General features: G+C 40.4%; 1 protein-coding gene across 2 annotated transcripts in view; it reads left to right on the forward strand.

The window, feature by feature from the left end:
- ACO1 (aconitase 1) overlaps nt 1–12,703 on the forward strand; it is a 54,250-nt gene that overhangs the window by 1,668 nt on the left and 39,879 nt on the right. The gene's annotated exons all lie outside the window — the stretch shown is intronic.

A 12,703-nucleotide genomic window follows, 5' to 3' on the forward strand; every position in this document is an offset into this window, starting at 1 on the left:
GATTTTGTGTATAAAATGTGTGTTGTCTGCATCTCAACTTGCCTGACTGGGTCCTTGATCTCAACTTTGTATTGAGAATCTCCATTGAGGTCTTCAAAACAATATCCAGGTACCTCCATTAAACAATGAGAAACAGGAAAGGATAGTTAAAATTTTTGTTCCTGCTCTGATTTATCTGTATTTTGGTGAAGGGTGTAATAAGCTGTTTTAATATACCTCTTGTGTAATAAATCCTCACATTGTGTACCAACAGTGAAGTTCTAAAATTTCTTAGCATCTTCTAGTTTCTACTACTCTTACTTTACATCTCATTTCTGTGTTGTGAATATGAAAGTAGTTACGATCAGAAGGATTTGACTTTCTCAAGGAGAAACAGTAGAAATAATTAAGAGACCAAGGAAAACCTAATATGATTTTTTATGTTGGGAAAAAAAGTGAGTAGTTGCATGCATAGGCTTTGAAATACTTCTAACTGCTTCTACAAACACTATTTAGTAGACATATCTAAGATACTACAGAGCTGTGTGAAGCCCCAGATATACAGGAGGATAAGGAAGAGGGAAGCAGTGTGGAGGTGCTTTGTTTGAAGCTGTGTGCCTGCTGAAGACAATAAATCAGCCAAGGCACATAACGATAGGTCCCATCTTCCACAAACTCAGCCTTGCTTTAGTCTTCCTAAAAATCATCGCACTCTTGGAACAAATTTCTGGGCTCATGGGGAAGGAGACAGAGAGGAACAGCCAGTACTGAATTTGACAATGGTCAGTGTTGCCTGACCTACTTGATGGCTTTCCATGACAAATATGTAGATCTGTGTAGGAGGGGACACTAGTATAACCTTGACTTCAGCAAGGTTTATGACTTGGTCTTCCACAATGTTCTTGTATCCAAAGAACGTTATAGTTCCACTTGGGTGGACAACTATATGGGTAAAAAACTGGTTGGATGGTTGAGCTTAGCAGATAGGAGTTAATGTTCAAGTTCAAGTTGATACTTGAACTCTGCCTGGAGGCCCATAATGGGAGGAGTATTATAGGGATCTCTCCTGGGATCTGGGCATTGAGCATGCTTATCAAGATCATGAGAAGGTGACAGAGAGCAGTATTGTCAAGTGATGTCAAGTTCGCACATGACACCAGGCTGAGGGGACAGTCATTACTCTGCCATCTACAGGGACCTGAACAGACAGGAGAAATGAATCATATCACAGAATCAAACAGTTGGTTTGGGTTGGAAGGAGCCTTAAAGATCATCTAACTCTTTTGCCATGTGCAGGGACACCTTTCATTAGACCAGTTTTCTAAAAGTCCCATCCAGCCTGACCATGAACACATCCAGGGCTGAGGTATTCCCAGCATCTCTGGGTGACGTTTTCCCTCACCCTCACAGAATAGAAATATCCAAAAATACAATAATTATAAAATAATAGTATCCAATAAACAATTGAGTCAAAAAAATTTCCAAAATAGCATCCAATCTAAACCTACTGTTTAGCTTGAAGCCATTTCCTCCTTGTTCTGCCAGTACATATCTTTATTTATTCTTAAAGTCTCTAGAAAGGGACTTCAAGAAGTCCCTCTCCAGCACTCTTGTAAGCTCCCCTCTGGTACTGGAAGGCTACAATTAGGTGCCTTCTCTTCTCCAGGCTGGACAATCCCAATTTTCTCCACCTTTCCTTGCGGGAGAGATGCTCCCCTCCTCTAATCATCTTGGTGTCCCTCCTCTGGACTCACTCCAGCAGTTCCATGTCCTTCCTGTGCTGGCACCCAGAGCTGCAGGCAGGGTTCCAGGTGGGGTCTCTCTCACCGGAGCAGAGCAGAGCAGAGGGGCAGACTCCCCTCCCTCCCCTGCTGCCCACGCTGCTCTGGATGCAGCCCAGGACACGTTTGGCTTTCTGGGCTGGGAGTGCTCATGGCTGGGTCATGTCCAGCCTCTCACTCAATGTATCCCCACGTCCTTCTCACAGGGCTGCTCCCCATCTGTGCAGCCCCAGCCTGTGCTGATGCTGGGGGTTGTCCTGACCCAGGTGCAGCACCTTGCACTTGGCCTTGTTGATCCTCAGGGCATTTCCATGGGCCCCTTCTCGAGCTTGTGCGGGTGCTTCTAGATGGCATCCTGTCCTTCAGGAATGTCAGCTGCACCACTTGGTTTAGTGTCATCTGCATTTCATCTATGAAATAACACTGGCCACCTTCTTTGACCTCCAAATGAGCAGACAGGCAGCAGAATAGCTCTGTGGAAAAGGTCCTGAGTGTCTTGGATTTCAATGAGCCGCTGTGCACACTGGTAACAATCAGGATCAACAGCATCCTGTGCTGTCCAGAAGCACAGCTAGTCAGCTGAGAGAAGTATCCCCAGCACTACAATATTAGACTATTGCATTCAGTTTTGACCTCCATAAAGGAAATGCATGGCAAACTGCTGGAGCAAGTTCAGTGGAGAACCACAAGGGTGGTTAGGGGTTCATGCATTTATCATGCATGCACAGAGAAGGCTGAGGGAGCAGGACTTACTCTTTTCAGAAGAGACAGTTTCCAGGAGATCTCATAGCACCCTCACAGTACTGACACAGAGGTTTTAAAGAGGATGGACTAAAGTTCTTTACAGGAGTGCACACTGTGAAGACAAGAGACAAAGGGGAGAACTTCAAACTAGGTGTTCAGACTGGATTTGAGGGGAAACCTCTTTAGCCTAAAGGCAGTCAAGCAAAGGAGCAGGTTAAGTGAAGTTCCATTGACCTGTCTTGCCTTTCTTTTCAACATAGCCTGCCCTCTTGAAATGTGTTTCTTTTGTATTGATCTAATAGTTGTTCCCCTCTTAAGAGTCAGAGGCCCAAGATTTGGAAAGCTGAAACTCATGTGAAGAAGTCTTTCCTACAATCTGGGAAACTACCTTATGATTGTATCAGAATCTGACTGTTTCAAAAGCTTGAGGAAGTAATAAATTAGTCTTTTTATAAAAGGTGAAAATACATTCAATTAACAAAAATTTACATACATTACTGAATCACTTACCAGGGCAGGTAGTTACAGTGTTTCTTTGACAGGAGACTGAAAAATGGTAGTTTTTATAGTTGATATGTAAATGAAGTATGAGATTTTTGCTATTTTTAAACAACTGACTCTTCAGGTACATATTTATAAGCTGTAACACAGAGGCAAGAACTAAACTTTTTGTGCTTTAACTTCCCATCTTATCTCTGAGAAATGTGTATGACCAGTCAAAACAACCTAGACCATCCAAACATTGTCTTCCGCCAAGTCTGCCAAAACATCTGCTGCCAGCAGCCATGGAGTATGGCAGCAGTTGAAGGCTAGCCATCCTTTCCATTTCATGTGTGTAGCACACCTGCTGCCCTAGACAGTAGGAAAAAGTGAGGTAAAGAATTATTACTGGAACTGTCACATTCACAAATGTGATAACTCATTAGAAGTGTTTTTTTCCTCATCCAGGAATTGTTGCTTGACAGACTGGTAACTGAAAGATGAAACAAACAGGATAAAACTACCACTTCTTGGGTATACCTTTTTTTTTTTTTTTTTTTTTTTTTTTTTAATAAAGAAGTGCCTCACAGATGAAAACAAACAAAATTCTTTGAGAATCTATTGACTTTGTTTTGATAAGATAAGTAAGACAAGATTATGAAAAAATATAAGGACTCTGAAAAGAAAATTTACTTCTTTTTATATCCTGGTAAACATTTTGTGGCACTTTGGATTCTATAACCTCATTAAACTCAAGTTACACAACTCCAGGGCCGGCAGTACAGGAAAAGTGTCATTTTTACAAGTTTCTTGGCTTGGTAGAGGTATATTTGGTAAATGGAGCAAGCTTTGTACCTTGGATCTTCTGAATCTTTTGTAAACTTCTTGTGCTCTTTATATCTAGAGAGAGAACATACTGTGACAGATAGAAAGCCTTTGATACAACTGAGAAATGAAAGTTCTGTACATCATCCCAAATTTATGTATGAGATTAAATAAGTTTGATGTGGTGTCAATATCATGTTTTTATTCTTTAAGGAATACAGTTAATTATACCAGAGCTCTCTTGACACTCACTGTGATGAAATTCAGTTACTGGATGTAAGCAAGCTTCAAAAAACCTGAAAACAAATAATTATGTCAGATCCAGGAGGGATCCAGAGAGGATTTTATAAGACTGTATAAATATGGAAGTAGTGGGTGAAAAGCAGATGAAGTTGTGCTGTTTTTTAGTGGACTGAACTGGCCTTCCCAATTCCTGGTTTCTCAGAGAGCTACAAACAATTTAATCCATCCACTCACATGACAGGACTGGGAGTCATTAGCTTCCCAAATGCCAGAAAATCTTGCTAAATGTCTGTTTCTATAAAATGTGTTCTTTACATGTTGGTGAAGTGTGAAAGTGTGAAATCCAATGCTACCTATCCCATAGAGCCATAAGCAAATGCCTTTCTAGATTACTGGAATCTTCTGTATTGTTGACTTCTGTTTTCTGAATTCCCTTCATTACCACAAGGAATTGGAAGAGAGGAATGACACAAACCATATGTGGAGGTTGAAAAGGAAATTTTAAAATAAATTGTGGCTTCTAAGAACCATCAATTTAAAATATAGGAGTGGCTTTGAATGTGCCTTCCTGTTGGCAACCAGCAGGGAGGAAGAGCTACAGGGGGTTGGTTCAGTTGCTTTAAACCAGCACATCAGTATGTGGAAATTGAGGGATAATGCTGTTTTGGCTCATGCAAGGAAGTGGCTTATGACGTATCACTTTCCTAAGCAAGAGAGGTTTCAGATCTGTGAATGTTTTTTCACCTTTCTGAGTTGTTGATAGCTGAATCAAAAGTAAATCCTGATGTTCATTTAAATAGGATACCTTTCTTTTTATTTTCCCAAAATCTCACAGCCAAAGAGACAACATAAGTATTAGATCATGTTGGTGCACTCTTTGTCTTGCAATGGAAACAAAAGAGAAAATCAATTTGTTATACCAACACTACAAAAAAAAAAAAAAAAAAAAAAAAAAAAAAAAAAAGGTAAGCACCTAGCATATAACTGGTTTGGTTTGGTTGTTTTTTTTTTTTCGTTGTTTGGGGTTTGTTGGTTGGTTGGTTTTTTGTGGGGTTTTTTTGTTTGTTTGTTTTGGTTGGTTTTGGTTTTGTTGGGGTTTGTTTTGGTGTTTGGGGGGGGTTGTTTGTTTGTTTGTTTTGCTTCATAATAGCTCTACAGTTTCTGAAAAAAAGACTTTAAACAGTTGTTCTAATCACAATAGGAATAGTTCAAGTGCTGACTTGTTAATTAAAAGCACCAACTGCTCCGGAGTAAGAGAAGCAAAAGCCCTGCTATGGAAAGCCAACAGAAAGTTCTGGGTCAGTTCCAAGTTATACAGTAAGATATGGTATGTCTTTCAACTTTTTAATTGATCCTTTATTTAGCCAGATTAAGAGACTATACCTTTTCAAATAAAAGTTATAATAAGGAACACATTAGACTGCATAAGCTAAATAAAATTACATATTAATGTTTATATATCAAACATATGTATCAAACATATATATCAAACTTTTCATATAGGTACAGAGACTTAAAAGAGAAGAAAGTCCTTCAGTTCAAATTCATCCACCTTTTGTGAGAAAAAAAAAACCCTAGAGAGATCCCATCAAGTAATATACCTTTATTTCACCAAAATCATTATAGCCAGCAGCAGTAAGTATTTAATGAAAAGGTAGATACATTTATCACAAGCAGACATAACTGCAGAACTCATATGTTATTTTAGCATTTACACTTCTTACTATCTCAGAAGTTTCTCTAGTTTTGCTAACAAAACTATGACTTAGTAAATAATAAGCCATATCAGAGCTGAAAGTAACAGAAACTGTGTAACAGCATAGCAAAGTCAAGAGGTTGAAATTTTAGACCCAGCAAGCTAGCAAATATGATGATATGACAAGCAAGTTATTTGTGCTTCAAAGACACAGATTTTAATATTTAATAGCTTGTTTCTAGATCTTAAATTTTAGAACAAATAACTTCCTGACAGAGTACATAAGGGATTTTCTCAGAGTTAACGAATCACTTTTCTGGGAGAAAAACAACAACCAATCAACAACAACAAAACAAAACAAAAAACAAAAAACAAAACAAAAACCAAAAACCAAAACAAAACCCAACCAAACAAACAAAGGCTAGGGTTTTGTTTGTTTGTTTGTTTGTTTATTGTAAAGGATTGCCAGTTTGACTTCTTCAGTCATGTTTTGTCTCTGGACCTAGGGAACTTGAAAGTAGTTCTTATGAATAGAGGAGCCTAATGCATTCTGAAATGCAAAATATGCAGAAGCATTCACATATGGAATAACAGATTGCTGTTAAGGATTAGTAAGGGTTGTGCACTCTGAAAATAAGATGTTGTCATGGGTTAGTACAGTTTGGTTTTTTAGTTATAAAAAAATGTAAAATAATTCTCCAGGTCAGGACCTGGGAATTGCTTTAAAAGAGACAGGGACCTATCAGAAAGTTAATTAGAATATTGACATCTATTCTGACCACTGAAATTGTTAGCTGCGACTTTAGGAAGTACCATATAAAACCCCTTGATTTCCTGTAGGTGGGTCTTTTTTCCTCTTTCCTTTGGCCAGAGAGAGACAGGTAACATCGAGTTGGGACTGCTGCTCCCCCCTTTTGGAGCGGAGCTGGCCTGAGGCCTGGCTGGATTCCATCGGCTCCCAGGATGGAGGGCAAGGAGAGGTTGCTGTTTTGTAACAGCTACTTTCTTCAAACTTCCCTGGAGCAGAGAGAAATCTCTGCTGGGCCCCTGATGGGAGCTATGGGCACCATTTGGACCAAAGCCACCCCAATTTGCACTGAGGCGGGGGCTGAGAAGGCATTTATGATCCTGCCTGGGGGTTTTTTTGAGATTCCGGACTGCCTGAGTGCTCTGATCTCTGATGTTTCTGTGAGTTCTTCCTCCCTCATCAGCTCGGCCTTGAACATTTAACACTACGAACTACAGAGAGAGAGAGACAAAGACTCTGAGCAGATTTAACTCTTTCTTAGCAACATGAAGCTTCCAGAGCTTGGCCCTTCTCTGAGAGAGTAAGAAAGGACAGAGTGAACATAAAGAAGAGACAGCATGAATTCAGTAAAGCAAGAGTGAAAAGCCTATTGAGACAGAGGGTTGACGAGTTGGTTGTTCTATTCTTACTTGAGCCATGGAAATGAACTCTATATTTAGGTCATTCCTTTAAATCATAGGAAAGATATGCATTTGGGGAGATGATTGTTTAAATTTGTGTGTAGATTTGAGCAAAGGTGTTTGTGATGAACTAAGTAATATCCTATAAGATGCTTGAACAGAGATAAAGATGAGAAGCCCCCTGTGCCAGTGAAGAAGTGAGAAGATATCTCTGTACCTTGAGGTGAAGAATCCTTTGCTTTGGAGTTATTCATCTTTAAAAGGTGACACCCCAGTATGCAAAAGTCTAAGACCCATGACCCATAAGCAGCTTGGGAAACTGTTCCTGGGAGGGTCACAAAGGCAGGTTTCTCTGGGCAGTTGTTTTTGTGACAGTTTAAAACCCACAAGAGAACTGTTCTAGGTTGTCAGTGGGATCCATGACTCTACGAGAGACTCTTACCCTAACGAATTGATGAAAGACTATTGTCAGATAGTGAAACTGACTGAAAGTTACAAGTTTTGTCTCTTTATGTTGTTTTGTAGGAAAGTGAACAGTTTGTAAGGGGAGGGAAGAGTGTTTTTGAAGTTTCATTCCATTTTAGTTTTTTTCCAGCTTTCTGTTTTTCTATTCTTTTAGTGCATGTTAATAAACTATTTATTAATTTTAAAGTTGAGCCTGCTTTGTTTTTCTCCTAGTCTCTCTCTCACAAAAAGAGTAAGTACCAAGACCAAAATTTAGTGAATGTGAAACCACTACATTAATTGGTGTTTCTGCCCGGTTTGAAATTAAAACTATGACAGATGTCCAGGTCTTATTGTTAAAACCACATTGCAATTTCTGAGTCTACACTCTAATAATGTATCAGAAACCTGATGTATAAACCACCATTTTTTAATATATGTGTATATGTATAAATATATAGCATTATTTATTTCTACGCCTGACAGAACCTGTTGGCCTACAGGATAGATCTACTCCTTCACCAGCAAGAATGTAAAGAAATACCACATATGCTATACTCCAGAATGGTGTGCTTATGCATGAAATTATCGTTTGACTGTGTCACTGGTGCCCACATGGATGACAGGAGGTCATGGTCTGATGGCTTGACAAAAGCACCCCAGATCAACGGCCCTGGCAAGCAGCAAACCTTCTGAGGTCAGCAAAAGCAAAGTCTCCAGCCATCATGACTTGCTCTGTCCTCATGAGGGGCTCAGATGTCTTTCCCAACCAAGCTTATTTCTGTTCATCTGTTTTCAGAGTATTGCACCTGAGTGCCTTCAGTTCATGCCTAGATGACCAAAAGGATTCATTCTCCTGTTGCCAGGAGTCACAAGCTCCCACCTTAGGAGTCTCAACCTACCCATGTTGCAAGTTCATACCTACTACAGCGTCCAGTATAGCCCTTTAGCTGTCCCACCTTTTAAGCAGCTGTTGCATATATATTCATAAAATATCACTGTGAAGTTAAAGGGGTTTGTTGATGCTTAAATCATTATAAAATTCTAATTAAACAACTATTTAACGATAATTAAATAGTAATGTAATTAAACAACTGCAGCCCACTGCTGTACAGGAGAGCTCAATGGTATCAGTGTGGTGCTAAGATGCCTATAGTGTAGTGTGGTTGATTTGTAGTTAACCTGCCTTGGCATCGGAGTACAACCACAGCAATTTCAGTTTTGGCTAGTCCTGTTCAGGATGGTTCTGTTAGGTCCTGATAAGTTGTGGTATAGGCTCCTTGGTTCCTGAGAAGTCAATGGCCTGGCACAGTTCTCTGGGTGTGCACAGCAGGGCTGCCTGAACAAAAGCGCTGTTTGCTCAGCCAGAATCCTGCACCCATCACTGCTGCAGAGGGCTCCAGCACTTACCTCTGCACCTGCACCTTCTTGGAGGGATCCTGCTGCCTTCCTGCTCATCCTCCCTGGTGCTATGTGGTGTGCTGCCTTCTCCCATAGCTTCTGCACCAGGCAGCTCTGTACCTGAGCCATGCACCTCAGCCAGACCTCAACCTCCCCAGTATCACCTTGGGAAGAGGCACTTGGCAATTCATATTACCCTACATTTGCAGGGCCCACTGTGTTCTCTTGGAGCAGCATCTGGGCTGGTGCTAAGAAGCATGTTATTGTGCTGGCTCCAGCAGTTCTTCTGTGCACCCTTGGTGTCCACTGTAATGGGAATGCCGTGCTAAAGCCGTCTGCCCCTCACCAGCAGATCACTGCTCTCCTCTGGCACAGCTGTACAGAAGTAAACACCCTCTGACCAGGAAAGCACTGACTTGGAGCTGCTGTGTTCCACACTAAGGAAAACAGAAGGAGGGGCAGTAGTGTATCTCTATCTGTGAAAAATAAAAACTGGTCTGTTAGGTGCTAAGTTCTCATTTGCAATCCCTTGTTACCACTAAATTTCCTTCTTCTGTTCTATAGCAGTTTGTAACTAAAATATGTTCTGTAGAGTGCAGTCCATGGTTGATTAATGGAAAGATAATTCATGTGAATGCTGCTACAAGCACTGGTTTTGTAGGTGTTTATTTCACTGAATAATGTGGAATAGGAGAGGAGTCTGGAGCTCAGAGCATGGGTAACCTTAAAGTTAGACCCAAATTCGGTATTAAAGCAGTTCCCCACATTCTCCCAGCAGGACTGTTGACTTGCTTTATCACTTTGTTACGCAAACAAAACTTTACAATATGTAACTCAGTTCAAGATTTCAGAAAGAAAGTTAGTTTTCTAAAAACTTGCTCGTGTGCTCTGTGACATAACTGGACAGGACCCCCAGGCAGTAACTGATAGAAATTTTAGAGGTGTGCAGGGCAGCTGATCACTTAGGAAACAGTGTGCTATTTCAGAGGGTCAGCCAGGGAAGGAAATGTGGCAGTGACCCTTATTATTGCAGAATTGATGCCTTTAAATTCCCCACAAGCCAAAAGAAATTAGCATCCAGCTTAAAAATGGGCCTACCACTAAATTAACAGCAGTCCTGTACCTGTATATTACAATATGGGAACAGGCACCAGCACCTCCAGGACCAAAGCTGTGACGGGCCTGGAGAGAAGCTGAAAGCTCATCCTGAATCTAGGCACCCACCTGCAGGCTGGTTACAGGACAGAATAGCCATGAATCATGCAGATTCCCACCACAGACCACTGACATAATGGAAATCTAAGCACTGGAGTGTTGAAGTGCTTTAGGAATAAAAAAAAGCGAATGAGATTTCACTGTTGGAAATGAAGCACTGAGAGCCTGGTAACAAGTTAACATTTCATAGGAGAGTTCCATTGGACAGATTTCTCTTGACACAATCACAGCTTTTCATTAAGGTCTCTGGTAAATGAGGAAGACTGTTTACTGAAGGCAGATTAACAATAGAGGTACCATTTGTATATAGACAGTAGTAAAGGATTTCCCTCTCTCATGGTATCTAGATGTGCTCAGAAACAGGGTAAAAAAGCCCACCAACCTCTGTCTTCTTTGCTATGTTAACTTCTTGTTCTGTGTTTGAGTGCAAATAATTGAACTACTTGCAAATGGGCAAAAAAGACAACTTTTGTGAGATGTAATTTAGCTCTGTGCTCTCACTTTCACTAGCAGTCAGGGTATATCTGTTATGATCCATTTGTTCTCTACCCTCAGAGGCAGGAAAATAAGTTAGGGAAGCATGCATCCTGACTGTGCCATGGTGTGATCTACTCTGTTTAAGAAGCCTTGAAAGCAACTAAGCAGAATATTCTTAAATTGCAATTGCTGGTTTTATTCAGCATGTTAATTTGCTGTGAGAAAACTGAGGAATCCAAAAGCAAAGTACAAGTACAAACCTCTTGGGAAAAACAGGCAGTATCTAATTTTTCACTGAAAAGTAGTTAAGAACAGTCACTCATGTTCAGGCATAACATTTAATAAAATGTTACAGAAAAACAGTCTACCATTAGAGTGCAGTAAAGGAATTCCTGCTGCTCTTCTGTGCATCTTTAATGCTCGTTGTGCAAAATGTGTATGTATAGGCAGCATAAAATATGGACCTCTTTTCAAAAATAGTGTTTTCCATTGCTTTCTATAAGATGCCAGTTCTTTTTAACAAAGTCCTAGATGTCAGAGCAACTACAAGCAATTACTAGTCAGTATAGGAATGAAAGGGTAGTGCTGCAGTAAATGTCCAAGGTTGTTATGTTTACCAGTCACCAAATGCATGCAGCAAGCATGTAGTAGGGAACTGGTGCCTCTTAGGTAAGGGTTAGTGACTGTGTGCGCAAGTTCTTTAGGCAGGTACAGTGGCAAAGTGAAAACTGCTATCTTAGACTAGCCACTTGATATATTATAAATTGCTTGGGCTCGACAGTTTGTTTCTTCTGTCAGCTTTCTCCCACTTCATCCTGCTGTATCAGATTAGTAACATGTTCTGTCAGAGTCCTGAGCTCAGAAAGGGAATGTTAGTACAACTGCAACACAAACTATGAACAGCACAAGTCCAGGCTTACTGTGTGCCTATACACCAAAAGTTTAAATAACATTTTGAATATGGGTTGTTTTCAGTTGAGCATTCATAGGAATCTAGTCTGGGTTAAAGTCCTCCATGCAATTCCGGATACTCAGGGAAATACTCTGGTGGTCAGCAAAGATTTCTGCATTTACTGCAAGTTACATCATTACTCTCAAAAGGGGCAAGAACAATCCTCCCACTTCTATGGTGCAGACAGTTTTTCTTTGTCATGCTCCATACAGCAACTATAAGCTGATCATAGATTTGGAAGAAATTCTCCAAAACATTACATAATCTGGTGCTGAAGGTGCAGTGCTGACTGAAGAGTTTTACTTGCTCCGGCCATTTATTCTTTTATTTTGGGTACATAGTCCCATCCTCGAGTCCCTTTTCTTCAGTTCCTGTAGTATAGTCGAACAAATGCTTTTATTCTGCAGGAAAACAGTATTATTCCTCGACAATACACTTGTGTCAGTTTCTACTCTGTGCTAAGTAGAGGATCTGAATTCGGAAGTCAATGCCGTCTCACCGGTAGGAGTGACAACGAGCCTCCGCGAAACCCCGTTTAACCAGCAGATGGCAGAAGTTAAATCTTTGTTTTGCTGCTGAAACCGAGGTTCAATAAACGTTACTGCAGTTTTCTGAAGACTCATTTTAAAAAAAGGCAATTAAGTAAACCAGTGCTAAGACCAGAAGCAAATTATAACATATTTATTAAAATATGCCCACCACAGAATTTTCTTTAGAGGATGCACAATCGTCTAATTAAAGACGGAGATGCAGTATGCCCTCACTTAGTTCAATAACCAGAATCTGCTACGGTATTTCTGAGAGGTCTTCTGTGAGCTGTCAAACACTCTATTTTCAGACTTGTACTCCTGTTGCACACTGACAATTTGAAGAGCTTAAAACAGTCATGACTAACAATGAAATCTCGGCATGCACTCCCTCATGAGCCACCGAAAATATTTTCCTGTTCTCAGGACAAGCTATAGGCTATAACCTGCATAATACCATCTCACCAGTTCTTCAGTTTATTCACAGATGGATTCCTGGAGTCAGGAATGC

The sequence above is a fragment of the Hirundo rustica genome, chromosome Z, assembly GCF_015227805.2.
Source record: "Hirundo rustica isolate bHirRus1 chromosome Z, bHirRus1.pri.v3, whole genome shotgun sequence".
Lineage (NCBI taxonomy): Eukaryota > Metazoa > Chordata > Aves > Passeriformes > Hirundinidae > Hirundo > Hirundo rustica.